The sequence below is a fragment of the Artemia franciscana genome, chromosome 8 (genome assembly GCF_032884065.1).
Source record: "Artemia franciscana chromosome 8, ASM3288406v1, whole genome shotgun sequence".
Taxonomy (NCBI): domain Eukaryota; kingdom Metazoa; phylum Arthropoda; class Branchiopoda; order Anostraca; family Artemiidae; genus Artemia; species Artemia franciscana.
This window is the reverse complement of record NC_088870.1, coordinates 25,157,478-25,185,227: the sequence shown is the minus strand read 5'-3', so window position 1 is coordinate 25,185,227 and position 27,750 is coordinate 25,157,478. Positions and strand designations below refer to the sequence as shown.

At 36.7% G+C, this 27,750-nt stretch overlaps 1 protein-coding gene across 3 annotated transcripts in view; it reads left to right on the top strand.

Annotated features, from left to right (window-relative positions):
• LOC136030201 (RNA-binding protein 45-like) overlaps window positions 1–27,750 on the top strand; it is a 272,030-nt gene that overhangs the window by 203,644 nt on the left and 40,636 nt on the right. Inside the window, exons 12-13 of one of the 3 annotated variants that reach the window (XR_010618211.1) lie at window positions 4,386–4,477; window positions 23,715–23,878. The exons of 1 other annotated variant lie outside the window; for it this stretch is intronic. The gene's annotated coding sequence lies outside the window, so the exon portion shown is untranslated. The remainder of the gene's footprint in view (window positions 1–4,385; window positions 4,478–23,714; window positions 23,879–27,750) is intronic. One more of the 3 variants, XR_010618210.1, reaches the window with a different exon arrangement.

Below are 27,750 nucleotides of genomic sequence, written 5' to 3'. Positions count from 1 at the left end.
GCGTAAAGAGCGAGGTATTAGGAGGAGGTGAGCCCCTCATATGGGTAATAATTTCTGTTCGTTTTAAGTTTTGATGCTGCTCCTTACTTCCAGCTGAAAAAAAACTTTTTCATATATATTTTTTCAATGTTTTTTTTTTAATAATGTTAGTAAATCCTGCGCTCCCTTCATGGAAATTTTCTTCCCCCATGACCAAGTCCTCGATGGAAAGTTCCCCCAGTATATCCCCCTCTTTTCGACCCCTCTCCCCGACCAAAAAATTCTCCTGAAAACACCTGTACACTTCCCAATAACCATTACTATATGTAAAAAAATCCCCCAAACCAAAAAAATCCCCCTGAAAACGTCTGTACACTTCTTAGTAACCATTACTATATGTACACACAGGTCAAAGATTGTAACTTGCAGCCCCTCCAACGGGGACTGCGGGGGAGTAGGTCGTCCCCAAATACATAGTTATTGGGTTTTTCGACTATGGTGAATAAAATGGCTATCTCAGAATTTTGATCCGGTAACTTTGGGTAAGAATGACCGTGGGAGGGGGCCTAGGTGCCCTCTAATTTCCCATCACCCCTGGAAAAAAAAACAAATAAACGCGCATCTGTGATTTGTCTTCTGGCACAAAATGCGAAATTCCACATTTTTATAGATTGGGGCTTGAAACTTCTACGACAAGGTTCTCTGATACGCTGAATCTGATGGTGTGATTTTCGTTTAGATCGTATGACTTTTAGGGGGTGTTTCCTCCTATTTTCTAAAATGAGGCAAATATTTTCAGGCTCGTAATTTTTGATGGGTAAGACTATTCTTGATGAAACTTATATATTTAAATCAGCATTAAAATGCCATTCTTTTGATATAACTATCGGTATGAAAATTCCATTTTTTTAGAGTTTTGGTTACTATTGAGCCTAGTCGCTCCTTACTACAGTTCGTTACTACGAACTGTTTAAAAATGTGGAATTTTTTATTTTTTGTCAGAAGGCAGATCACGGATGCGTGTTTATTTGTTTTTTTTCAGGGGTGATCGTATCGACCCAGTGGTCCTAGAATGTTGCGATAGGGTTCATTCTAACGGAAATGAAAAGTTCTAGTGCCCTTTTTAAGTGACCAAGAAAATCGGAGGGTGCCTAGGCCCCCGTCGCACGCTAATTATTTTCCAAAAGTCACCGGATTTAAATTCTGAGATGACCTACTCCCCCACAGTCCCCATGGGAGGGGCTACAAGCTACTAACACTGACCAGTGCTTACATATAGTAATGGTTATTGGGAAGTGTACAGACGTTTTCTGGGGCGTTTTCATTTGGTTTGGGGCAGGGGTTGAGAAGAGTGGGATATGTTGGGGGAACTTTTCACGGAGGAATTTGTCATGGGGGAAGAAAATTTCCATGAAGGGAGCGCAGGATTTTCTAGCATTATTAAAAAAAAACAATGAAAAAATAAATATGGCAAAGTTTTTCAACTGAAAGGAACAGAATATTCCTGTTATTATTTTCCTGTAAATATTAATTCCTGTAAATATTCCATAATAATTTCTGTTAAAAGGAACAGAAATTATTACGCATATGAGGGGCTCACCTCCTAATACCTCGCTCTTTACGTTAAAGTATTTTTAGAAATTCCAACTATTTATTCTACGGCTTTTGTTATTCAGGGGTCATTCTTAAGAAATTTTGACAAATTTTAAGCTTTAGCGTGAAGAGTGAGGTACTGACGAGGGGGTGAAACCCCTCATATATGCAATAAAAATATGAGAATACAGAAGTTTCTTTACGTAAGCTAATTTGTAAGTTGCGTATATCTTTAACTAATAAAATTTATTTTTACTTAAATTTTAAGTAAAAAATTAAAAAAAAAATTTAAATTAAAAAAAAATTTAAATCTTAAAATTTTTATTTTACTTTAAATAATAAAATCTTATTTTTACCCAGCCAAATATATTACTATTTCTCGGCTGAAACATCTCACCAAAGGAAGCTGTCAATCAAAACCTTTGACAAGACTTGATAATTGGTACTATTTGAAGTTTTGACAACCAACGGTCTCTAGAGAATTAAAAGACAGAAGGCTAACCTTACTTCAATTCTGAAGCTCGATGTTTTCAAGTTCACTTAATCACGGCCTTAACAAAACTATGGGCCTTGAGCTTTAGTGGCCGAATTTTTCGAAGGAAATACGAACTTCTTTTTTCGGAAATGATAATACCAACGACCAGTAAGAATTGTATTTCCAAGAGTACTAAATCCGAGTGAGAAGCAGTATTTCTTCTTGAATTTTTGTAGCACAAAAACTCAAGACGGTTGAAATTTTTTTTTCAGAACCTATTGTTTCATCAGCCATAGGTTGAATGCAGAGTTTCAACTTATCATCACCATCATCACGAGCTGGACTTAAAGCTTTAACACTTCTAGGCCCGAGCGTTTTTTCTGCTCCTTTTTTACAAAATTTGTGGGGAAATCACCGAAAATTTGGGGATAGTGGAAGCACTGAACAGAACGCAACTGATAGGCCAAAAGTAATGAAAGAGAGAGGCGATACCAAACTCTCAACATTCTTGGGAGACAAACAACAGTTTGTTGTTCTGTGTTGTTTTAAAATCACTTTCCTTTGAATAAGCAGTGCGGTGGCGGAGTGCATCTGGTACTTTGATGATAAATCACAGCAGTTCAGTTTTTGTTAAGAAAAAAGTCATTCAGCAATAATTAAATGCTCCCCTGGCATTTTGCTCTCCTAGGCCCGGGTCTAGCGAACCTATCGCTAAATCATGGCCTGTATGAGCCCCGGTTGTGAATTGAAAAAAAAATCTTTTTGTTCAAAATTGAAAACCTCGGTGGATCTTAGTACACCAACGATATAATGACTAATGAATAGATTATCAGTCAGGTCATCCTAATTTTTGCATTCTTTTATCAATCATTTAGTTTTTGTTGCTGTTTATGCTTTTCTCTTTGTCCTGTTTTTATTCAATGACTCCGAAATCCGAATTCGGTCCTTTGGGGCCTGTGATATTATTTTTTCGAGTTGTCCTAGAAATTTCGAAAGGGGCTCATTCGATTGCAAATTACAAGTTCTAGCGCCCTTTTTGATAGTTGAAACGAAAAAGCCTCCCTTCTCCCGCCCATCTTTTCCCAAATACATCCAATCAACATTTTGATATAGTAATCTTGTTGAGCGTAGTCGAAAGGTCCAGTAATTATGTCTTTGAGGATGATACCCTTCCCCCGAAGCCCTCGGGGCAAGGGTTATAAGTTATCCCCTGGGGGCATATAAGGTTTTTATGGAAACGGTGGCCGTATTAACTTCCGAAAGGACTCAATGGATTGAAAAATCAGAAGTTTCAGTGCCCTTTTCAAGCGTCAATTTGATCAGAGGGCAACTAGCCCCCCACGTCACGTCTTATTTTTCCCAAAAGCATTCGATGGAAACTTTGAATAATCATTTGCTCAAAAACAGTCCATGATCATAGACAACGCAATAGTGCTTAGTAAGTAAAGAGTGATGTAGGCACAATGGTTTTTTTTTTTACCGGGGCACTTCGTATAGAAGGAGTTGTCGTAGTAAATTTGAAAGGTGCTTTTTCGATTGTTGTCAAATGTCAGTGGAGGGCAACCAGCCCCCCCCCCACGCCCATCATTTCTCTAGACACATCCAATAAAAATTTTGAGATAAATATTTTGTTCAGCGTAGGTGGAATGTCCAGTAATTATGTCTTTGAGGATGACAGCCCTCAGCGCAAGGGTTGTACGTTTTGGACATATATAGGCTTTTAAAAAAAAGCGGTCGCATAAGCTTTGGAAAAGGCTCATTGGATTGGAACTCTGAAGCTCTAGTTCCCTTTTTGAAATTCAAAGTGATCGGAGGGAAATTATCTCCCCCCCTCACGTTCTATTTACCCCAAGTACATCCGATGGAAATTTTGAACAATCCATTTGTTCGAAAACAGTCCACAAGTCACATAACAAGGGCTTTGGGGCTGACACAACTCCCCAGATTCTGGGGGCAAAGACTGTAAGCTATGCCCTGGGGGGATATACGGTTTTTATGGAAGGGGTGATTGTTTGAACTTTAAACAAGGCTTAATTGATTGGATAATTTAAGCTCTGGCTCACTTTTAAGAGTCAAAAGTGATGGAGGGCAACTAGACCCCCCTCACTTACAGCCTCTTTTCCCGAAACGCATCAGATCGAAATTTTGAGATGACATTTTGTTCACAATAGTCCAAAGAACAAGCCTTCTCAAGACCAGAACATAACTTACACTTTACTGGAAATAAAGTACATTTTAAAGGTTTTAGAAAAGCATGACATTTATAAAAATATATGTTTGTATTGATCGATTCAGTGCGTTATTGTGTTTTTCGATTCACGGATTTTTCGATTTACAGATTCGATACCGCAATGAAGGGAATTTTCCGCGGAGAAGATTTTCAAGGAGAAGAATGGCCCGCAGGAGAATTTTTTGGAGGAAATTCTTCAAGTACCTTTAAATTTAAAAATATGATCTTTTATTAATACGTGGGGGAATTTTCCACGGAGAAGAAGGGATTTTCCGTGGGGGGGGGGTAATTTTCCAGAGACAAATTTTCGGCGTGAAAATGTTTTTGGAGGGTTTTCCGTAATAGGGAATTTTCTTGAATTTTCTTTTTTAAGATCACATAAACGCCTAAGCTAGTTAAATATGTGAACGGCTGTATCGAAAATCCTCTGAATCATTATGCTAATGTCATCTTATCCATGTACTTAAAGGTCGTCCTATCAAGATAGTTAACAAACTACATTTTTGATCTTTGGGGAGCCAACAAAATTTTGTTCAATTGTTTCTTGTATATTTGGCTCCCTAGGAACCTAAGGATATAAGTTTCAAAACTGTCGGGAAAAATAGATTTTTCGGGAGGCCTGTCCCCCAAAGCCAAAGTCGTTTTTGGCTATTAGGTATCGGGCCTCACTTTTTGGGGTCCTTGCCGTCTAATAATTTTTTTTTCCTTCATTGAGTTCCTCTTGGCTCATGGAATTGCGGGTAGTAGTTTTAAACTGATTAAGGAAAAATATTTTGGTTCACTTCCAGGCCCCCTACAACCGTTCCCTTTACCGCGTACATTCTGTTACTCAAAAGAACGACCCCGAAAGTTTTGTGCTAATCTGACACCTTACATCAAACATGTCCCCTTTTCATTATACTAATTAAAATAAAACCTTTTCGGAAAACATGTTTTTAGTTTTATTGGGGCATTACATTTTGTTTTTATTCGTTTTAGGATTTATTTATTCATCCATACCAGTACATTAGTAGTGGTGCCTCAACAATTTTAAAGGGAACCCTATCCCTGGATTCAACGGGCATACTGTCCCGTCATTCCGGCGACAGCCAACAGGTGCATGTTACGTCATAGGGAATGTTTTCTATGAGGTGCAGGTGCATGTTACGTCATAGAGAATATTTTCTATGAGATGCAGGTGTCTGTTACGTAATAGTTTATTGTTTTGAAATGAAAGGGCAAGGGCTTCTTTACTTGAGAATTACCGTGATTGATACATAATGACGGGAGGCACATGTGGGATGTGACGCAATCTTACACGTGGGTGGTATGTAATGACGATGTACACGTGGGTGTTATGTAATGGTGGCGCACACGTGAAATGCCACTTAATGGCATCGCACATGTGGGGTTTTATGTAATGACGGTGCACACGTGGGATGTGACGCAATCTTACACGTGGGTGTTACGTAACGACGGTGGGCACACGTGGGTGATTCGTAATAACAGCGCACACATGAAATGTTTTAATGACAGCGCAAGGATGTTACTTAATGACGGTACACAGATTTTTTCTTCGGGATTTCTTTTTCTTTCAAGGCGTTTTTTTTCCTTCTTGAGATTTTATTTTTCTTTCAATACACTTGTCTCAGGAAACCATTATATTTTAATGATTTTTGTCCCCATTAGGATTCGAAAGGGCATTTCCATCCAATGGAATAGATTGTTACTCAGATGGACTATGAAAACCATTGTAATATTATGATTTAAAAAATAAATCCAACTAAATAACATACTGCACGCAAGGGGAGTCCCTTATTCACGCGCACTAGAATGATTAAATAAATTACGTTTTCCAATATGGCTGCAATAATTGACACGCAGAGGGGAAAACCAATTACTAGAAATGCTTACACTTGGCATGCACCTGCTTGCTTGTAAGGGTTTAGAGTTATCAGATAATATTGTTATCATAGATGAAATAAAAGTGAGAGAACGATTACGGCTAGAATATGGTAACCTTCATATATGATCAAAAGTTTTTTTTTCCTTTTCCTCTTTGCTACACAAAATGTGTATACCTATATGCATAGGCTACAAGACGCTTAAATTGCATTAGTGAAATATATTGAAGCTTGATCATGGATCAATAAATCTAAATGATACAAACTTTTGTATATACAAATTTCATTAATAAAACAAATTTACAAGCATTATAAAAACACAGAAAAAAGCAGTCAAAATTCAAGAAGTGGAAAAACAAAAACGTGATAAAAACTTTTAAAGTGTAAAATATGAGCAAAAAGAACCATAAATTAAAGAAAGGTGGGGGCTCTTTGAAATCAATTCCGGTAAATAAAACCATATTAAGAGCTATGTCTGAGGAATCTTAGTGAAAATGCCTCGTTTCTGTTGCTCCATTAGTTGCACCTGCCTATTACAATGGCATTAATTTTACAATGTGAACTTGACAGGTTGAGTTAGGTATTTAATCGATGAATTGTTTACTTATAATTGGTTCTAGATTTTTCATTGCGTAAATGATAACGTATTGAAGATTGTCATGGAACAAAAAATCTAAAAAGATACAGACTTTTTATTATAAATAAAGTTTTTATTAATAGAAAAACGTAATAAAAACATAAAATCACTGAAAGGCCAATTACAATATGTGGTTAGCCCACCTTAGCAAGCAATTCCAGAGGGGGAGGGCTGTTATTGAATAAAATTTATTGAGAATTTTGTTATTGAGAATTATTGAGAGCTGTTATTGAGAATTTAAACAATATTTAGAGTTTTGGCTCAGAGGTCCTAATGAAAATGCCTCATTTCTTTCACTGGATCTTAAACCCCAGTCCCTTCACTGCTGAAAATTTTCTTAACACCCCCATCCTAACTTTAAGCTGTAGAACAATTTAAACCAAGCAATTCAAGTGACCGTGTCACACTATGGATGGCACTTGTCACCCTCCTCCACCTCTCAACATGATGGCCTCCACGGCAATTCACGTCACCGTGAACATATGTGGCTGCCCCCTCTTCGATATTTTCTTAAGAAATTTATGCTTAAAGTCTATTGATTCGTGTTTTTGTAAGCCACCCCTCAATGTGATACTCCCCATGGTAATTCACGCCACCCTGCCACACTTACTGACCCTCTAGCTCCCTCTGGCACCCCCTCATCACTCTTAAGATATTTCCCAGAGATTTTCATGTTAAAAATCTTGCATTAAATCATTGGTTCAAGTTTTTTGCAAGCCAACCCTCCGTGATACACCATGTCATTTCACGCCCCCATGCCACACCATAACTGATACTTTGGCACCCCATCGTCATTCCTAAGACGCTTTTCAAATATTTTTTTTAATAAAGTGATAAGTAATTCCGCTCCCCCCGCTTCTGATCCCCGGCTACAACAGTTCCACCTCCGATTCTGCTGGTTTCCAACCCGGTTCAACTGATTGACTCTGGACTCCGGTTGAGTCAGTTCCAGTTTCCCCACTTCTGTCCCCAATTCCACAGTTCCGAATCCGCTAATTCCGTTGCAGGTTCCGTGAATTCCAAGATTTTTTTATGCAGATGATCTGTGGTAATCTATGGCTGGTCATTGACAATAGCTGGTTTATTATACGTTTTTGATTATTGTCATTTTTACATAGGAAGGATAAACAATCACATGGAACTTGTTGCGTGCTGATTTTTTGTTCGTGAAGCTTGCTGCATGCTGATTGTTGTTCCGCAAACTTGTTGCACTTTGATTGTTCTCTTCGTGAAACTTGTACATTGATTTTTCACCTCGTGAACCTGATTCTGTTCCTGGAGCTTGTGGCGTGCTGATTTTTGCACATGAAACTTGTTGCATTTTGATTTTTCTCTTCGTAAAAGTTTTACAGTTTTTTCTTCCCATGCAACTGATTTTCTTCATTGAACTTGTTGCGAACTGATTTTTGTTCTTGGAACTTTTAGCATGCTAATTTTAGTTCGTGAAACTTGCTATGTTGATTTCTCTCTTCGTAAAACTTTTACATTGATTTTTCTGATCGTGAAACTGGTTTTGTTCATTGAACTTGTTGCGTGCTCATTTTTGTCCGTGAAACTTGTTGCAATTAATTTTTCTCTTTATGAAACTTTTGCATTGATTTTACTCCTCATGAAACTAATTTTGTTTATGTAACTTCTTGTGTGCTGAATTTTGTTTGTGGAATTTGTTGAGTGGTGATTTTTGTTCGTGAAACTTGTTGCATGTTGATTTATCCCTTTGTGAAACATGTATATTGATTTTTCTTCTCATAAAACTGATTTTGTTCATGGAATTTATCGCGTGCTGATTTTTGTTCGTGGAAATTGCTGCGTTCTGATTTTTGTTCTTGAGACTTGTTACACGTTGATTTTTCTCTTCGTGAAACTTGTACATTGATTTTTCTCCTCATGAAACTAATATTTTTCATGGAACATGTTGTTTGCTGATTTTTGTTCATGGAACTTGTTGCGTGCTGATTTTTTTTTCGTGAAACTTGTTGCAAGTTGATTTTTCTCTTCATTAAACTCGTATATTGATTTTTCTCCGCATAGAACTGATTTTGTTCATGGAACTTGATGCGTACTGATTTTTGTTGCAATCGAGGTTGAAGTTAAAATTAGTCATTGTAGCCATCACAAGTTGTTGCAGTCCCAGTCGCAAGTATTCTTAGTAGAAATCGTAAGATATCACAGTTCCAATCGCAAATAGCTACAGTCACAGTCGCAAGTACTTGCAGTAGTAGTAGCAGTAGTAGATGTTGAAATTTCAAGTTAATACCCTTAGCCATTCCTAAGATATTTCAGATACGCCCTTTTGATAACCTGGACGCAAGCAGTTTCTTTTGGTTTTGTTCGATATTCCGCTCAACATTTCCTGATGTTTCACCTTAAAACCTTTAACCTTTTTGGGCACACCAAGGATCAAACACTCCCCCTTTTCCAACGATACATCCTGCATGTAAACAAAATTGTATAGTTTGTAACCCTTTCCCCAGGGACTGTGGGGGTTATGGTAATCCCGATGCATATTTATTAGACCTTTTAACTTCAACGAAGTGACTGTTTCAAAATTTTCATCAGTGTTGAGGGGAGAGGTATCTGGAAGGAACGAGGGGACGTTTTACCCTCCAAGTACTTTCAAACATCCCCTTCATGTTATGAAAGTCTCAACTTGGTGCACTCAGCAGTTTCCAGGATATTACTGATGCGCTCTTTCGACAACTAGTATGTACATATTATGTTTTGATTTTGCTCAACGTCCCCCTCAACATTTCGTGAGGGTATTCGCAAGTAGAAATAGTCGCAGTCACGCCTAGTTTTAGTTTCAGTCGTGAGTACTTGCAGTCGTAAGTAATCGTTGTTGCAAGTTGTCGTAGTAGTAGTGTCCCTAAAATTTCAAGTTAACCTTAGTCATCTATAAGATATTGCATATACGCCCTTTTGATAACCTGGATGCACATTTTTTTGGATTTAGTTCAGCATCCTCATTAACATTCCCCAAAATTTCACCCTAATATCCAGAGCCTTTTTGGAAACACCCAGGATCAAACATTCCCCTTTGCAAGGACTAATCCTTCATGCATACAATGAGCAAATTGCGTAACTGAAAACCGTTGTCCCGTGGATTGTGGGGGCATGGCATACCTGGAGGTATCGTTATGAGACATGCTGACTATTTAGAAAAAATAGGTTTCTCAAAATTTTTGATCAGTGATGGAGAGGCAGCATCTGAAAGGGCGAGGGGAGCTGTTTGTTCTTCGCTCACTTTCCTACATACCCTGAAAGTATCAACCTAATACCCTTAGTTGTTCTTGATGACACTGCTGATACACTCTTTTGACAACCAGCATCCACATTTAGTGAAAATGGTTGCAAGTAAGTATTCCTCTTTGCAAGCAGTCGCAGTTACAAGTAGTCGTAGTTGGAGTCGACCCCTTGCCTTTTCAGACATTCTCAGGATCAAACATTCCCCCAGTTTACAAAGATAAATAGTTGGATTGCACAATTTACAATTCTTGCCCACGGGGCTGTGGCCTTCCTGAGTAGCTTAGTCATTAGACCTTTTGATAATTCGGAACAAATGACCTTTTTAAAATCTCGATCAGTATTTGGGGGATGTATCTAAAAAAAAACGAGGGGGCTGGTTGCCCTCCAGGCAGTCTTCAACATCCTCCTCAACATGTACTGAAGGTTTCAACTTAATACCCTCGGTTGTTCCCTAATAAGCCGCTGATTCACGCTTATGACAGCTAGTATGCGCATAGTATGTTTCGATTTTGTTTTGCATCCCTTTCAATATTCCCTGGAAGTTTCACCTTAGTACCTTAAGCTATTTTGAAGACCCAGGATCAACCATTACCCCATTCCCCTATAGTAAACCTTATAAGTTAAAAATGGACAACTTGCATAACTTATAACCCTTGTCCCAGGGCTGTTGAAGGTTATATCATTCCCGGAGGCACAGTTATTTGACTTTTAGGCAATTTTGAACAAGACGGTAATCTCAAAATTATTATCGGATTTTTTGGGGGGAGTGCAGCGAAAAGGGGCGTGGGAGATGGGATGGTTTCCCTTCTATCACTTTTAACTTTTAAAACGGGCGCTAGAACTTTCAATTTCCAATCGAATGGGTCACTTCTGAAGTTTCTAAGACCCTTCATTCCATTTGAAATGGCTCTGGGAAAAAAAAGGTTAAATAAATAAATAATTCATTGAAGCTTTGTGGCTCTTTTCTATAGGCAGCGCTAGGGCATTGCCTCTGAAAACCTGTCTGTAAATAATTTGCAGTTTGTATAATTTACGACCCTTGTCCCAATGAATTCGGGGATTATGACATTCACCAAGGCGTATTTATTGAGCATATAGACTATTGTAAGAAAAATGGCCTTCTCAAAATTTTGATTGGGTGTCTTGGGAGGTTTATGGATACTTTAGAAGAAAAGGCACAGGAAGGAGTCTGGTTGCCCTCCATTGACTTTCCATCTACAAAAAGTGCACTATAACTTTTAATTTCCAACCACGGGATTGCCTTCCATGTAGAATTGTCGGGGAGGGGGAATAATCCATAGGAGGCATACGGCTTTTTGCTGAGGGAATGCTGGAGTGTTGCCTGTGATATCTAGCAGTTCCCAGCTAATTTAAATCTTATGGAGTTTGTTTCAAGTAGATACTTCTAATGAAATTTGAGATTTTTTTTTTTTTGATGAAAAAGGAAATGTATTTAATAGATGGGTGCGATTCTGATCAAAGTTATTTTCTATTTTGAATTTCGCAGTTAGAAACTTTCGGTTAGGCGTATCAAGGAGGGGAGTAGCGTTGGGTCATCAGTATAAACATAGTTCCTTAATAAATGTGTTGACTACTAATGGAAAGTATATGAAACATTTGTTTTTAATGTTTGAATTGTTATCGGTTTCTTCGTTATTTTATTTTAGCTTAGCGCGAGATAAGACAAAGACAAGTGACAGAATATATGGGAAACATACAAATTGGACTATATATTTGCACATAAGGGGGGAGGTAAAGTTTTTGGACATTTTTGAGTCAGAAAACAATTCGTATTTCTTAATATGCAGAACAATTGTAACTAACATATTTTGCATGCAGACCCGCTGTACTTTACCTACCACCCCCACCCCCCTAATGTGCAAACATGTAGCCCAAATTTTTCTAAAGTAACGAAGAATCCGGTTTGTTCTCGAGTTTTACACATCATAACTTGAGTGAGTGGTGTGTAATACACAAGTGCCTTTAATTACCGGAATTTTTCAGTGAGAAAGAGCTGGATTTCCCGGTATTATCTAAAAACGATCAAAATTAAATTTAAAAAACAAGTTTTTTCAACTAAAAGTAAGGAGGAACATCAAAACTTAGAACGAACAGAAATTATTATGTATATGAACGGACTTCCCCATCCACAAGACCGTGCTCCTTATGCTAAAGTTTTGACTTTTTGACCTAATTCCTTAAGAACGATTCCGGAAACACAATTGGCCATTTAATTAAAACAATAAACTTTGCCGTTAATTAATTGGCCGTTAATTAAAACGATAAGGTCTTGAGAAGGAGGCAATCCTTTTCATACATGTAATTCAGTTCGTTTTCTATTTCAGTTCGTTTTAAGGTTTGATGTTGCTGCTTACTTTTAGTTGAAAAACTTGTAGTTGTTTTTTTAATTACTTACAGATAGTATTTGCTAATGGGAAACATAACTTTGTTAAGGAAAAGTAAAGAGCCTCATTAAACCAAAAATGAGCAGAAATAAAGTCAAATACTCTTCAAAGTTTACACAATGGAGTCTACTAGAAATTAAATAAAAAAAACAAGTTTTTTAAATGAAAGTAAGGAGCGACATTAAAACTTAAAACGAACAGAAATTACTCCGTATATGAAAGGGGCTTTTCCTCCTCGACACCCCGCTCCTTACGCTAAAGTTTTTTATTGTTTTAAAAAGTAAAGTTGCGAGAAAGAATCAAACTTTAGTGCAAGGAGCGGGAATTTTGGTACCAATAGCTACATCAAAAGCATCGAATTTTAACGCTGATTTTAAATATATAAGTTTCATCAAGTTTAGTCGTACCCATCAAAAGTTACGATCCTGAGAAAATTTGCGTTATTTTAGAAAATAGGGAGAAACACCACCTAAAAGTCATAGAATCTTAGCGAAAATCACTCCATCAGATTCAGCGTATCAGAGAGCCCTACTGTAGAAGTTTCAAGCTCCTATCTACAAAAATGTGGAATTTTGTATTTTTTGCCAGAAGGCAGATCACGATTGCGTGTTTATTTGTTTGTTTGTTTTTTTCCCCAGGGGCGATCGTATCGACCCAGTTGTCCTAGAATGTTGCGAGAGGGCTCATTCTAACGGAAATGAAAAGTTCTAGTGCCCTTTTTAAGTGACCAAAAAAATTGGAGGGCACCTAGGCCCCCTCCCACGCTAATCCCAAAGTCAACTGATCAAAATTATGATATCGCCATTTTATTCAGCGTAGTCGAAAAACCGTATGTCTTTGGGGACGACTTACTCCCCCACAGTCCCCGTGGGAGGGGCTACAAGTTACAAACTTTGACCAGTGCTTACATATAGTGATGGTTATTGGGAAGTGTACAGGCGTTTTCAGGAGGATTTTTTCGTTGGAGGCAGGGGTTGAGAAGAGGGGGATATGCTGGGGGAACTTTCCATCGAGGAATTTGTCATGGGAGAAGAAAATTTCCATGAAGGGAGAGCAGGATTTACTAGCATTACTTAAAAAAAAACAATGAAAAAATAAATATGAAAAAGTTTTTTTCAGCTGAAGTAAGAAGCAGCATTAAATTAGTAATTTCAACTATTTATTCTACGGCTTTTGTGATTCAGGGGTCATTCTTAATGAATTGGGACAAAATTTAAGCTTTAGTGTAAAGAGCGAGGTACTGACGAGGGGGCGAACTCCCCCGTATATGTAATAAAAACATGAGAATACAAAAGTTCTTTACATAAGCTAATTTATAAGTTACGTATATCTTTTACTAATAAAAAGATTCGTAAAAAATTTAAAGTTATAGTTGCCTTTTTAATTAACCGAAACCGGAGGGCAACTAGGCTTCCTCCCCTGCTCTTTTTTTTCTCAAAATCATTCGATCAAAATTATGAGAAAGCCATTTAGCCAAAAAAAATAAATATGCAAATTTCCTTTTAATTATTCCTCTGCGGAGAGCCAAAATCAAAACATGCATTAATTCAAAACGTTCAGAAATCAAATAAAAAAACAAGTTTTTTTAACTGAAAGTAAGGAGCGACATTAAAACTTAAAACGAACAGAAATTACTTAGTATATGAAAGGGGCTGCTTCCTCATCAATGCTCCGCTCTTTACGCTAATTTTTTTACTGTTTTAAAAAGAAGAGTTGAGAGAAAGAGTCAAACTTTAGCGTAAAGACCGGGGCGTTGATGAGGAAGCAGCCCCTTTCAAATACGAAGTAATTTCTGTTCGTTTTAAGTTTTAATGTCGCTCCTTGCTTTCAGTTAGAAAAACTTGTGTTTTTTATTTTGTCAATAAAGAATGAACGGAAAATAATATAAAAAACTTTTTCCACAAAACAAGTTTGTCAAAGAATAGTAAACAGCCTCGTTAAGCCAATTAAATGAAAAAAAAAAGTTTTTTTAACTGTAAGTAAGGAGCGACATTAAAACTTAAAACGAACAGAAATTACTCCGTATATGAAATGGGTTGTCCCCTCTTCAACGTCTCCCTCTTTACGCTAAAGTTTGACTCTTGCCACAATTCTACTATTAAAAGCTTTAGCGTAAAGAGCGAGGCGTTGAAGAGAGGATAACCCTTTTCATATACAGAGTAATTTCTGTTCGTTTTAAGTTTTAATGTCGCTCCTTACTTAGAGTTTAAAAAAAACTAGTTTTTTTTCATTTAATTTCTGAACGTTTTTGAATTAATGCATGTTTGATTTTGGCTCTCCACCATAGGACTTGTCCAATCTTATTGAATTTTTTGTATTGAATCAGATTAACAGATTATTAGAATGAAATTTGCATATTAATTCCTTTTTTGGCTAAATGACTTTCTCTTAGTTTTGATCAGACGATTTTGAGAAATAAGGGGTGGGGAAGGAGGCCTAGTTGCCCTCCAATTTTTCGGTTACATGAAAAGGCAACTAAAACTTTTAATTTTTAACTAACGTTTCTATTAGTAAAAAATATACGTAACTTAATTATTAACTTACGTAACAAACTTTTATATTCTTATGTTTTTATTAAGTATATAAGGGGGTATGTACCCTAGTTAATGCCTCGCTCTTTACACTAAATCGTAAGTTTTGTCTCAATTCTTTAAGAATGACCCCTGAATCAGAAAGGCCGTAGAGTAAATAGTTGAAATTACTAAAAATACTTTAGCATAAAAAGCAATGCATTTATCTCCTCCTAAATACCTCGCTATTTATGCTAAAGTATATTTAGAGCCCCTCATATGCATAATAATCTCTGTTCGTTTTAAGCTTCAATGTTACTCCTTACTTTCCTCCTTAATTGAAAAAACTTTTTCATGTTTATTTTTTCATTGTTTTTTTATAGTAGTTTTAGAAAATCCTGCGCCCTTTTCATTGAATTTCTCTTCCCCCATGACATATTTCTCCACGGAAAGATTTACCCACATAGCCCCCTCCCCTCAGCCCCACCCCCAAAACCAAAAAAAATCCCCCTGAAAACGTCTCTACACTTCCCAATAGCGATTATTATATGTAAACACTGGTCAAAGTTTGTAACTTTGAGCCCCTTCCCCAGGGACTGTGGGGGAGTAAGTCATTCCCAAAAACATAGTTATTATGGTTTTCGACTATGCGGAACAAAATGGCTATCTCAAAATTTTGATCCGTTGACTTTGGAGAAAAAATGAGCGTGGAAGGGGGCCTAGGTGCCCTCCAATTTTTTTGGTCACTTAAAAAGGGCACTAGAACTTTTCATTTCCGTTAGAATGAGCCCTCTTGCAACACTCTAGGACCGCTTGGTCGATACGATGACCCCTGGGAAAAAAAAAATAAACACGAACCCGTGATTTGTCTTCTGGCAAAAAATACGAAATTCCACATTTTTGTAGATAGGAGCTTGAAATTTTTGCTATAAGGTTCTCTGATACGCCGAATGCGATGGTGTGATTTTCGAATGGTGTGAATTTAAGATTCTATGACTTTTACGGGGTGTTTCCCCCCCCCCCTATTTTCCAAAATAAAGCAAATTTTCTCAGGCTCGTAACTTTTGATGACAAAGACTAAAGTTGATGAAACTTATATATTTAAAATCAGCATGAAAATCCGATTGTTTTGGTGTATATTTTAGCATCAAAATTCTGTTTTTTAGAGTTCTTTACCACGAACTGTTTGAAAATGAGAAGAAATAAATTCAAACAATTTTCCAAGCGTAAAACTACCATAAATCACAATAAAATGAATTAAACCCAAAACGAACAGAAATTACAAGAAATAACCGAGTCAAACTTAAAACGAGCAACAATTAGCATGAGTAGGGCTAACTACGCCAATACCTCCTCAAGACCACACCATAATTTAAACTTTTCTGAAAACAAAATACATTTTAAATGTTTTCATGTTTTTTACTTTTACTAACAAAGAAGCATTATGACTATAAGGAATAGATATCATAATATGTATATCAAACTGACAATACACGGTTATTTGTTGTTTTATTTTTACGTAAAGTGCAAATTATGTTCTGGTCTGAAGAAGAGATGGCTGTTGTCAGCCATATTCCTTCAGTTTTTTCTCGTTTTGACTTTGACTAGGCTATCTATCGTAATTTCTGTTCGTTTTGGGTTTCATTTATTTATTAATCGTGATTCGGGGTAATATTACTCTTGGAAGAAAAGAAAAAAAATCAGAATTTGACAACGCTTTAGTCCGTAAAAACTTAAACAATAAGAATTTGTTGGTTCCGAAGCTAACTATCCTTTCAAAGGATTGCTAAACCGTCTTAAACTTTTTGGTGCCATTTGTTTCAGTTTAATTTTGATGATTGTTCACCTAAATTTTTTCTTCTTGCTTCTTGTTTTGGCACTCACTACTACCAAAAATTGCAGGAGTTCATATGGAAGTCTTTTTGACACAAATGGATCTAAGTTTTCAAGATAGTTCTGGCGTGTAAATTGCTCTTTTTCCCGTTCCTTAGCACTGTTCAACGAAACTAGAAAAGAAAACTCAACTAATGGTCTCAAATTTGGAAACCTTATTTTTCACGGAGGGGGGAAGTATTTTCCGCGAGGGTATTTTCCAAGGAGGTTTATTTTCCAGGGGGCTATTTTCATGGGGGGAGGGCATTTTTTGCGTTGGGGTATATTTTACGAAGGCTAAACGCTTATAACTCTTCCTTAGTTAGCTATTTTTTGGTAGTTCTGCTATGGCAGAAGAGGTTAATTTCCCTTACACAAATGAGTAAAACTTAGATTAGTTTATAAAGCTTTGATCTAATTTGGCCATCTCTCTCTGGCCGGGCTCCCTCCTTTCTTGGATTTCTTATTAAATGGATGAATGATCATCCAGTTTACAGCTTTAGGTGTCCGATTTTAAAGAAATTTTGTAAATGAATGTATTACTTTGTATTACGTCCTTTAATTCAAATGGTGTGTTAGGGAAATTACCTGTACTTCATAGTTTTTTGAATGAAAAATCATCGTTATTATGTCTTCAGGAACACCACCTCCTTGATCATTCGTTGAATCTGCTTTCTAGTCTGTCCACTGAGCATGACATTTTTGCTGTTCCCGCTACACCGACTGGTGGACGTCCCTCCGGTGGTTTAGCTACTATTTTACCCAAGTCTCTTAATGCAGCTATTCTAGCAATTGATACAAATTTTTTAGCTTGTAGTTTTTCAAACGTAGTTTTAATTAATTGTTATTTTCCGACTGATTACCATGATGATATTTCTTTTGATGCGTTTACTCAATGCTGTTTTAATCTTAGTCGTTTTGTCTCTAGTTTACAGTCAAATTTGCGTACTTATATTTTAGGTGATTTTAACTGTGATCCAAATATAGCAAATGAAAGGGGTACAATTTTATCTTCTTGTCTTCCTAATTTTTCTGTTTTACCGAAGTCCCAGGATTTTACTTATATTCATTGGAGTGGTAGTACAACTAATATTGATCATGTTTTTTCTTCTAACCCAAGTGATCCTTTGCCTGTGGTTACTGTAATCGAAGATTTCCCCGTTAGTGACCACATGCCGCTTCAGTTCCTTATACCCCCTTTGGCTTCTCGTCCTTCCCCAGTTCGTTTTTCTGGTAATAAGCTTCCTAAATTTTTTGATCGGGTTGATTGGAATCCAAATTTTAGACCGCTTTACCAAAAAAGAGTTGGGACTTTAATTGATAAAGTCTATATCCCTGATAGTTTGGATTCAATGGATAGTAATCCCTCTTTGACTATTAATTGTCTTTATTTTGAATTAATCCATTGCTTAAAGTATGGTGCTGCGGCAGTTTTTCCTACTAATAGGATAAGATTGGGCGCGCAGAAACCTTTTTGGAGCCTCAATCCTTTTTTGGTAAATTCTAATAAGGCGGCTAAACAAGCGTATTGGGAATGGCGGGCCCTCGGTAAGCCAAGAGACTCGCATCCAGTTTTTTTGCTAATGAAAAAGAGAAAGGCTGAATTCCAAGCAGAGCTCCATCGTCATAATAACCTGATCATAGAAGAAGCTTCTTCAAACATTGATAACGACAAGGACAAAAATCTCCTTTGGAATGTTCTCCGAGGCAATAGGCGGATTAACATGCCTGATACTAATTCCACACCGTCGCTAAAAGAGTGGGAAAATTATTTTTCTAAGTTGTCGACTTCGTACGATTCTAACAGTGTTGTGTTGCAATTAGATGAAAGGTTGAAGAATTTTTCAACTGATTACAGGATTTCTGAGGATATGTTACGTGGAGCAATCAAAACGTTAAAGGCGCAGTCGGCTAAGGATCATGATGGCTTATTTGCTAATCACCTCAAACTTGCTCCTTCTTCTTTTCTTATTACTCTACTGGCATTTTTCAACCTTTTACTTACTACTGGTTTAGTACCATCGTCATTCTATATTGGCATAGTTACGCCTATTCCTAAGAGCGGGAAAAAAGACTTGTCATCTTGTAGCTCCTGGAGGCCAATTACTAGGGGTTCTATGATTGGGAAAGTGTTTGAGTTGTGTTTGAAGGATCTTCTTGAAATTCTTGACACTGGTTCTAATCAAGTTGGTTTCAAGAGAGGTTTGGGATGTGACCATGCCCATGCATCTTTCAGCAAAGTTATTGAAGAAGCGAGAATCTCTGGTCAACCGCTATACGCCCTCTTGATTGATATCAAAGGGGCCTTTGATAACATTTCTCATGCATCCGCTCTGCTCACTTTAATCCATGCTGGATTGCCCCTAGCTGTCATACGAGTCCTTCGCTCTTGGTATTCTGGTTTAAAGATCCGTATCTGTCCGAGTTCGTCTTCATCTCAGTCCAAATTAATTCAAGTGGGTAGAGGAATTAGACAAGGAGGAATTATTTCTCCTTATATATTCAATTCTTGTTTAGCTACTGCCCTTAATTCTCTTTCCTGCTCGGGCGATAATGTCAGGGCGACTCTCGATTGCGGCAATGGTGTTATTTTTCAGTCGTCGCCAATAGTCACTTATTTGGGATTACCTTATGCTGCTTCGAAAAGAGATTTCAAACCAGTCCTGGTTCAGCATGTTCAGATGAAACTACGCAAGGCATTTGGTCTTTTAATTCGTTTTCGGGGTCTTTACCGTCGGGACGTCCTTGGTCGTATGTATAGCGCTGTTGCTCTGCCTCACGTATTGTTCCCGTCCCTCCTCTTCCGAAATTTCAGACCTTCTGATCTTTCGCCCATTAAAGTTGCTTATTTTAAATTTTGTAAATTTTTACTTGGTTTCCCCCTTTCTTTTAGTAACACTGAGATTGTTTTAAAGCTTAATGTGAAGGATCCTGTAGTCTGTATAAAGAAAAAATATAAAACATTTGAAGATAGGGCGAAAATTAGCCTTTTAGGCCACAATTTATTTCCGTTTTTTAGTAACAGTTCTGGCTCTTCATGATTTATAGGCTAATCTATTTAGCAAGTGTTTTTTTTTTTTTTTTTTTTTTTTTTTTTTTTTTTTTTTTTTTTTTTTTTTTTTTTTTTTTTTTAAGTGTTCGATCAATATTTGATACGTTTTGATTGTAAGTGTTATCAGTTGTTTTTTCTTTATATTATATTGTAGCGTACTCCTCATTTTTTTGAGGGAAATAAAGAAAATAAATAAATAAATAAAAATAATTTTAGCAACTAGTTTTGTCCCCTGTCTTGTTGTCTTGGCCCTTGTTCTGTCTTCTTGCCTCTCAGTGTGTTTCTATTTAAGATTGCTATAAGCTTCCTAGTATTCTTCTCAGAATTGAAATTGAAGGTCCTGGATTCCCTAGGATTACTACCAATAATATTTAACGTCATTCTTCCTGTATTTTTTTATTATAAAGCTTTGTTAACCAAACAACCAGCCGTTAAAGCTGAAAATAGAAGATTCTTAGGCTTTACTACCTGATTGTTTTTTATGTTTGATGAAATTATGTACAGTAAGGTATAATTTCCAAAAACCTGTTATGAAAGAACTTCGGTGGGTGGAGAGTGGGGAGAGGGGATGGTGCCTGAGACCATCTCGAGGGAGCTGGAATTTCTGGCATGATCTGATTAACAATCAGAAATATCTAAAATAAAATTCTCTTTAATTTCTTAAAAAGGTTACTGTATTGAATATTGAATATATTTTAATAACTAAAACATTTTATTTGGAAGTATACTAACATTTTTATGTGTGGGAGGGGTAGTTTTCCATGGGTAGAATTTTTCGTTGGGAGTTAAGTTTCTGAGGTTGAACTTTCCTTGGGAATTTTTGCGCTGGAGGAACTACGGTATTTCAATGCGAAACTACTTTGATTTGTCATACTCTTTGCCGTCTCACTTTTACACGTGAATTTGTTTCTGGAAAATTTTCCAGGGGAAATTTTCAGCTGGGCTTGCATTTTCTAGAGGATTTTTTCATGGCGGGGGGGATTTCCACGAGAGAAGTTTTTCGTGGGTAATTTTCCAGGCAAAAATTCAGAAATTAAGCAACAATATCAACTTCCCACTGAGGGGGGCGAAGAATTCTCCGAAAAATTTCCACGGAAGAAGATTTCTAGTTTTTTCTGATAAACGATGTGAAATTAATGCCTTTTTCAAAGAAAAGTATGTTCAGTAGAATTTTTCAGACGGATTCATCCGCAAAAAATTTTACGGGGGTATTTTCAGCGAGAATAGAAATTTTTGGAGAGAATTTTTTGACGACGTGGGTATTTTGCATGGAAAGGTACTTCAACTAAAAATTTTTTGTTTGGGTTGGGGTTTCATGGAGGAGGCAAGGTTTCCGGCATTATTTGAAAAACCATTAAAAATTAAATAAAAAAAATTAGCTGAAAGTAGGAGCAACTATAAAAGGAACAGAAAGCATTTCGTACATGTGGGGGAGGGCCCCCTCTTCAGTACCTCGCCCATTACTTTAAAGTTTGACTTGTTGTCCCAAATCTTTAGAGCAACTCGAAACACAGGCGCTGTTTAATTAGAACAAGAAGCTTTTTAAACAGTATTAAAACTTTACTTATTTTAATTCATTACTGTCAGTTGAAAAGAACCGTTTTTTCATATCTAATAATACTTAAAGGGAAAAATTTACGTCGGTACTATTATTATGTAGATATTATTCTCGTTTATTGCAAACTATCAGGTAGCAAAGCTTAAGAATATTGTATTTTCAGCTATGAAGGCTGGTTGTTTGGTTAAAGTGAAGCTTTATAATAAAAAAAAAATATAGGAAGAATGATGTTAAATGCTATTGATAGTATTCCCAGGGAATCCAGGCCCTTAAATTTTATATCTGAGGGGAATGCTAGAAGAAAGCTTATAGTAATCTTGAAATAGAAATAAACTGAGAGGTAAGAAGACAAAACAATGCCCAAGGCAACAAGATAGGGGACAAAATTATTTCTAAAGTTATGCACTTAATAAGAAATCCCAAGAAAGAGGGAGACCGGCCAGAGAGAGATGTCTGAAGCCTTATAAACTAATCTAGGTTTCACTCATTTGAGTAAGGGAAAATAACCTCTTCTGCTGTAGCATAGCTACCAAAAATAGCTAACTAAGGAAGGGTTCTAGGCATTTATCCCCCGGAAAATATCCCTTCCCGCTAGAAAATACCCCCCCACTGGAAAATATCTCCAGAAAATACCTCCCCCCGTGGATAACAAGGTTTCCGGATTTGAGATTTTTATTTGAGTTTTTTTTAGTTTCGTTAAAAAGTGCTAAGGAACAGGAAGAAGAGGAGTCTACTCACCAAAAGTATCTTAAAAACTTAGAAAAAAACGCAAATCTATTTTTGTTGGAAATACTTCCATTTAACTTCGGCAATTTTTGGCAGTAGCGGGCGCCAAATTAAAAAAAAACAATTAGGCGAACAATCATCAGAATTAAGCTAAAAAAAATGGCACCAAAAGGTTTAAGAAGGTTTAGATCCCTTTGAAAGGATAATTGGCTTTTGAAACCAACAAATTCTTATTGTTTAAGCTTTTACGGACGAAAGCGTTGTCAAACTTTACGAGTGTGTTTTTCTTATCTTCCAAGTGTAAAACTACCACAGCTCACCATTAAAATATAAATGAAACCCAGAACGAACAAATTACAATAGATAGCCAAGTCAAACTCAAAACGAGCAAAAATTAAAAGGAGTATGGCTGACAACACTCATGTCTTCTCAGGACCAGAAAGAGAATTGCACTTTACTAAAAAAAAAAAAAAAAAAAAAAAAAAAAAAGTGTAGTCAGTTCAGTATACATATTCTGATAATTATTCCTTATAGTCTCAGTACTTCTTTATTTGTTAAAGTAAAAAAAAAAAACATTTAAAATTTATTTTGTTTTCTGCAAAGTGCAAATTATGTTCTGGTCCTGAGGAGGTGTGGGGGTTGTCAGCCCCACCCATGTTAATTTTTGGTTGTTTTGAGTCTGAATCGGTTATTTATCGTAATTTCTTCTGGTTTTGGGTTTAATTCATTTATTGATGGTGATTTGTGGAAGTTTTAGGCTTTAACTTTAGATAAAGGAAGGGGCTGCTGAAAGAGGGATCCTAAATTCTTGTCGTCGTGACACATTTCAGAAGAAAGTGTTGCATTCGAAGTAAAGTTCGTGGTAAATAAGAGATAGAGTCTTAATTTTGGCTTCTGGGGACCGGGACTCAATCTGGTCCTTGGGTAAGAGGGGAGGTAAGGAGGATCCTTTATTAATGGCATAATTTATATTTGTACCAAGACAACACCAAATCTATACGAAACTTGATTTGAAGTAATAGCTAGTAGCGTATTTATTTTTTTCTATCCCTCCTGCGTTCGATATAGCCTATTGCAATCGAGAGCAATTAGGTATATTGAAGGTCAGGCCAGTCGCTACCCGTAATTCTTCTAATCAGGACTTCAACCATAAGGGGCTAATGGATCTCAATCAAACTGAAAGTGTTATCAAATGGCCTGGTTTTTGCCTTTTCTGGTTCTGTACATAATTTGACCTTTGTGTTGGAGGTATCCATTCTGGCCTATTTAGTGAGAAAGGTAACGAAATTCCTGTCATCAGGATGTCTTCCAAAAGTTTTTTTTTTTGTTAATTAAATTTAAACTTGATAAGGGGTAGCAGCTAATGCACCTGTAATCCTAAACACGCCTCTCTAGGGTCTCAGGCTAACAGGCGCTCTGTGGGGAAGGAGATAGGCACCTAAATTTAGGTCACCAGTGTTTATCGTAAGGGATCACTGGATCTCGACCAAACTTAGTCAGAAGTAGCATTTAGTCATAAATGGCAATTTTATAGTTATGCGTTTTCAGAGTCCCGGACCAATTGACGTCTGTGCGCGAGGAAGGAGAAAGGTACTGAGTTCTTTCCATGGCCAAACCAGGTCCAAAACCAGAGCTTTGGTTTCTGTTTTGGTGACAGTGCTTGGTCAAACCACCCTGAGGGAAGAATCACATGCATCAGAAGAAACATTAAGGTCTGGAACCTTTGTTATTATAAAGTCTCAATTTCGAAGGATATTAAGATATGTTTCTACAGTTTAAAATTATATGCTACTAGTTAGTGATATTAGGGTGTGTGAGACAAGTAAGTTCACGTGTGATAGAGACATACGCCATAGAATAGAATAATTTTGAATTCGCTCGGAATACTTGAATTTGATTTATATTACTGAAATGAACATAAAAATTTGGTTTAGAATATGTTCCCTTTATCCCCATTAGCCTCATCCTTCAGAGCGACCACAGACGACAAACTTTTTTCCGTTTTTTGGCTCTCCTGAAAATTTACATTACAAAAATGGTATATTTCGCACTTTTAACCATCACAGCCGAGTTGCTCATCAGCTCCCCTTTTCAGGCTGCTTATTGACTTCGGTAACTAAAATAACTTGCCTTGTTTTTGCTGGATTTTTTAAGAGAGTTTAATAGTAATATATATATATATATATATATATATATATATATATATATATATATATATATATATATATATATATATATATATATATATATATATATATATATATATATATATGGCTGATTTGAAAACACCCTGTTTCTTTTCAAATTTTTAAGGGGGGGGGGTCTCGCTTTTTCCTTTTGGTCCACCTCCTTTACGGTGCATTTATTTTTTCGCTATACTTCCCTATATTTTTCATACAGGTTATATGCTTATGAATTGATTCAGATTCCCCCCCCCCACACACACACATATACAGAAAAAATTTATGTCTTGGCTACGTATTTGCCGGGTTGGTAGCAAATATTTTGTAAAAGGGAGAGGGATAAGTTGAAAAGTATAGGGAATTATCCCTGAGATAACGAAGGATGATGCACAAAACTGGTTTACTCAAACTATTTTCCGAATTTATGAGAATTTATCAGTTTTATTGTTTGTCTTTCCATCCTCATATCCCATTATATAGTCATCGACATGTGAATATAGTCTTTATCCTGACTACAAACACTTTGAACCCTCTTGTATCTTACCCCTGTCTTTGAACTTACTGCGGGAAGCCTTTGTTTGTTTTGAAACTGTTTCTTTGTGTTATATTTCTATTCATCATCCCTTGTAAATGGTGGCACACGCTAACCAAGAGCAAATTGTGCGGACAATGAAAGGCGTGGACCTGTTCCTCTGCGATTTTCTGCTTCGAGGCGATTCCCACGAGCCAAATTTGTCAGATGCATTTCGGAGAAAAAAGGAACGGAGATTGGACATAACTACATTCGGAAGTAAAACGGAACCAGTATGTGGCCTTACTAAACACGTTTTCCGTAAAACAGATTTTTGATCTTATTTTATTTTCATGGTTGCAGCCGTAACTACAAACTAGTAAAGAGCGAACCACTGCCCAGAGTAATCAAAAGTTAAAAAACGCGTTTTGAAAAAGACTGCCTAGTGAAAAAAAATTGCCAACTGACACTGACGCAGTAATGGTAATTATTATTTCGATTCATCTTAAAAGTAAAAGTTTATTGCAAAAAGAAATTTATAGTGATTTTGAAAAGAAGTCTGAAACCCCGTGAAAATGGCGTCAAATCAAAATCAAAAGTATACCATTGAAATCAGCATGGTCGAAAACCTGTAACAGGGAAATTACAATTCCCCTCCTTGAACAAAAAGGAAGATCGCTTTTTGCATCGATAACACTGATCTGTCTCCCGTTTTTTTTTTTTTTTTTTTTTTTTTTTTTTTTTTTTTTTTTTTTTTTTTTTTTTTTTTTTTTTTTCTGCAGGCCTAGTGGGCTACCAGAACATTATTGAGTGATGCTTAATGGCTCATTCAAAATCTATTTCTTGTATCTTCGTACTTTTTATAAATTCTGCCATATTCAAGGGCCATATGTCACTAAAATAGCACTTGTTGTGCCGTTTCTAAAGGGGTGGGGCTAGCGGGCTACCAAAACATCGTAGACAGATTTTTTATAGCTCATATAAAAATATTACTCATATCTACGTTTTTGTTATAAAATCCACCATCTGCAAGTTCCAAACGGCAATAAAAATAGCACTATTGGTGTCATGTCTTAGGTGGAAAAGCTGGGGCTAGTGGGCATCTAGAACTTCTTAGAGAGAGAGGTTTAATGGCTCATTTGAAAACCATTATTCACATCTATGTGCTTTTTATCATTTCTGTCATCTGTAAGTGCCACATAGCACTAAAAACGATACTTTTGGTGCCACTTCTTCAGTGGAAAAGCTTGAAAGTACAAAACGGTACCATTGTAATATTTATTGTCCAAAACTCTTAATTAAAGATTTACAAGAACCCCTCCCGTATACTCCCCTCCCATCCCCCTTAGTAAGTCTCATTAGTCTGTTGAGAGAACACACTAAGAACTCTTTAACACGGTCAGCAAGCGTTGAGGCTCGCAAAATGATTTTTAAATTATCGAATGTCCTTAAAAGGAAGAAATTCATAGAAGAACAATCTCAAAATTCCGAATGACTGTTCCTTGACGTACCCCCTCCCGTCCTCTTGTTCGTAAAAGTTGAGCTTCGCCAGACATAGTTTAATGCTCTCACTCTTTATAAAAGAAGCTTTTATAAACTCATCGTTTTATAATAGCCACTTACAAAAGTATTTGCTCAATAAGGTCCAATAATTATGCTTTTGGTGATAACATAGCCCTCCAAAGTCTTTGGGAAAGGGGCTGTAAGTTACAAAACTTGATCCCACAAGAAAATATAGATTGAATTCGAACATCAGCCGCAGTAGCCATGGTTGCAACGGTAGCTGCAACCTAGTATAGAGCGAACCACAGCCCATGGTGACCAAAAGTTAAAAAAGCTCATTTTGAAAAAAACTGCCTAGTGAAAAAAAGGTCATCTGACACTGACGGAGGAATTGTGTCTATTATTTTGGTTCGTCTTAAAAGTAAAAGTTTATTACAAAAAGAATTTTATGATGACATCGAAAAAAGTCTAAAACCCCTTGAAAATGGCGTCAGATCAAAATGAAAAGTGTACCATTGGAATCACCATGGTCGAAAACATGATACAGGGAATTTACAGTCTCCCTCCTTGAATAACAAGGAAAATCATTATTTTGCATCGGTATGCTGATCTCTGTTTTTTTTTTTTTTTTTTTTTTTTTTTTCGTTTTTTCCGCAGGCCTGGCGAGCTACCAGAACATCATAGAGAGATGCTTAATGGCTTTTTCAAAAGCTATTTCTCGTATCTACGGGCTTTTTATAAATTCTGTCATCTGCAAGTGCCGTATGGCACTAAAATGGCACTTCTTGTGCCATTTCTAAAGGGGTTGCGCTAACGGGCTACCAAAACATCGTAGACAAATTTTTTATAGCACATATAAAAGATATGGCTTCCATCTCCGTTTTCTCTGTAAGTCCACCATCTGAAAGTGCCAAATGGCAGTAGTGGTGCCATATCTCAAGTGGAAAAGCTGGAGCTAGTGGGCATCCAGAAATTCTTAGAGAGATATTTAGTGGCTCTTTTGAAAGCTATTGCTCATATCTACGTGCTTTTTATCAGTTCTACCTTCCGTAATTGCCGTATAGTACTAAAAATGGCACTTTTGGTGCCACTTCTCAAGTGGAAAGGCTTGGAATTATAAAACGGTACCATTGTAATGTCGGCGGTCAGCCGGCATTAGGGCTTGCAAAATGATTTTTAAAATATCAAATGTTCTTAAGAGGAAGAAATTCATAAAAGAAGAAATAATTGAATCTCAAAACTCCAGATGACTATTCCAAGACGTACCCCCTGCCTTCCTCCAAGATAGGTTGTCCAAGTCCAAGATAGGTGACTTACATAACCGGGCCGGATCCGCTCTCTTTGGTGGACTTGGGGGGAGGGGGGTAATTTGGAAAAATTAGAAAAA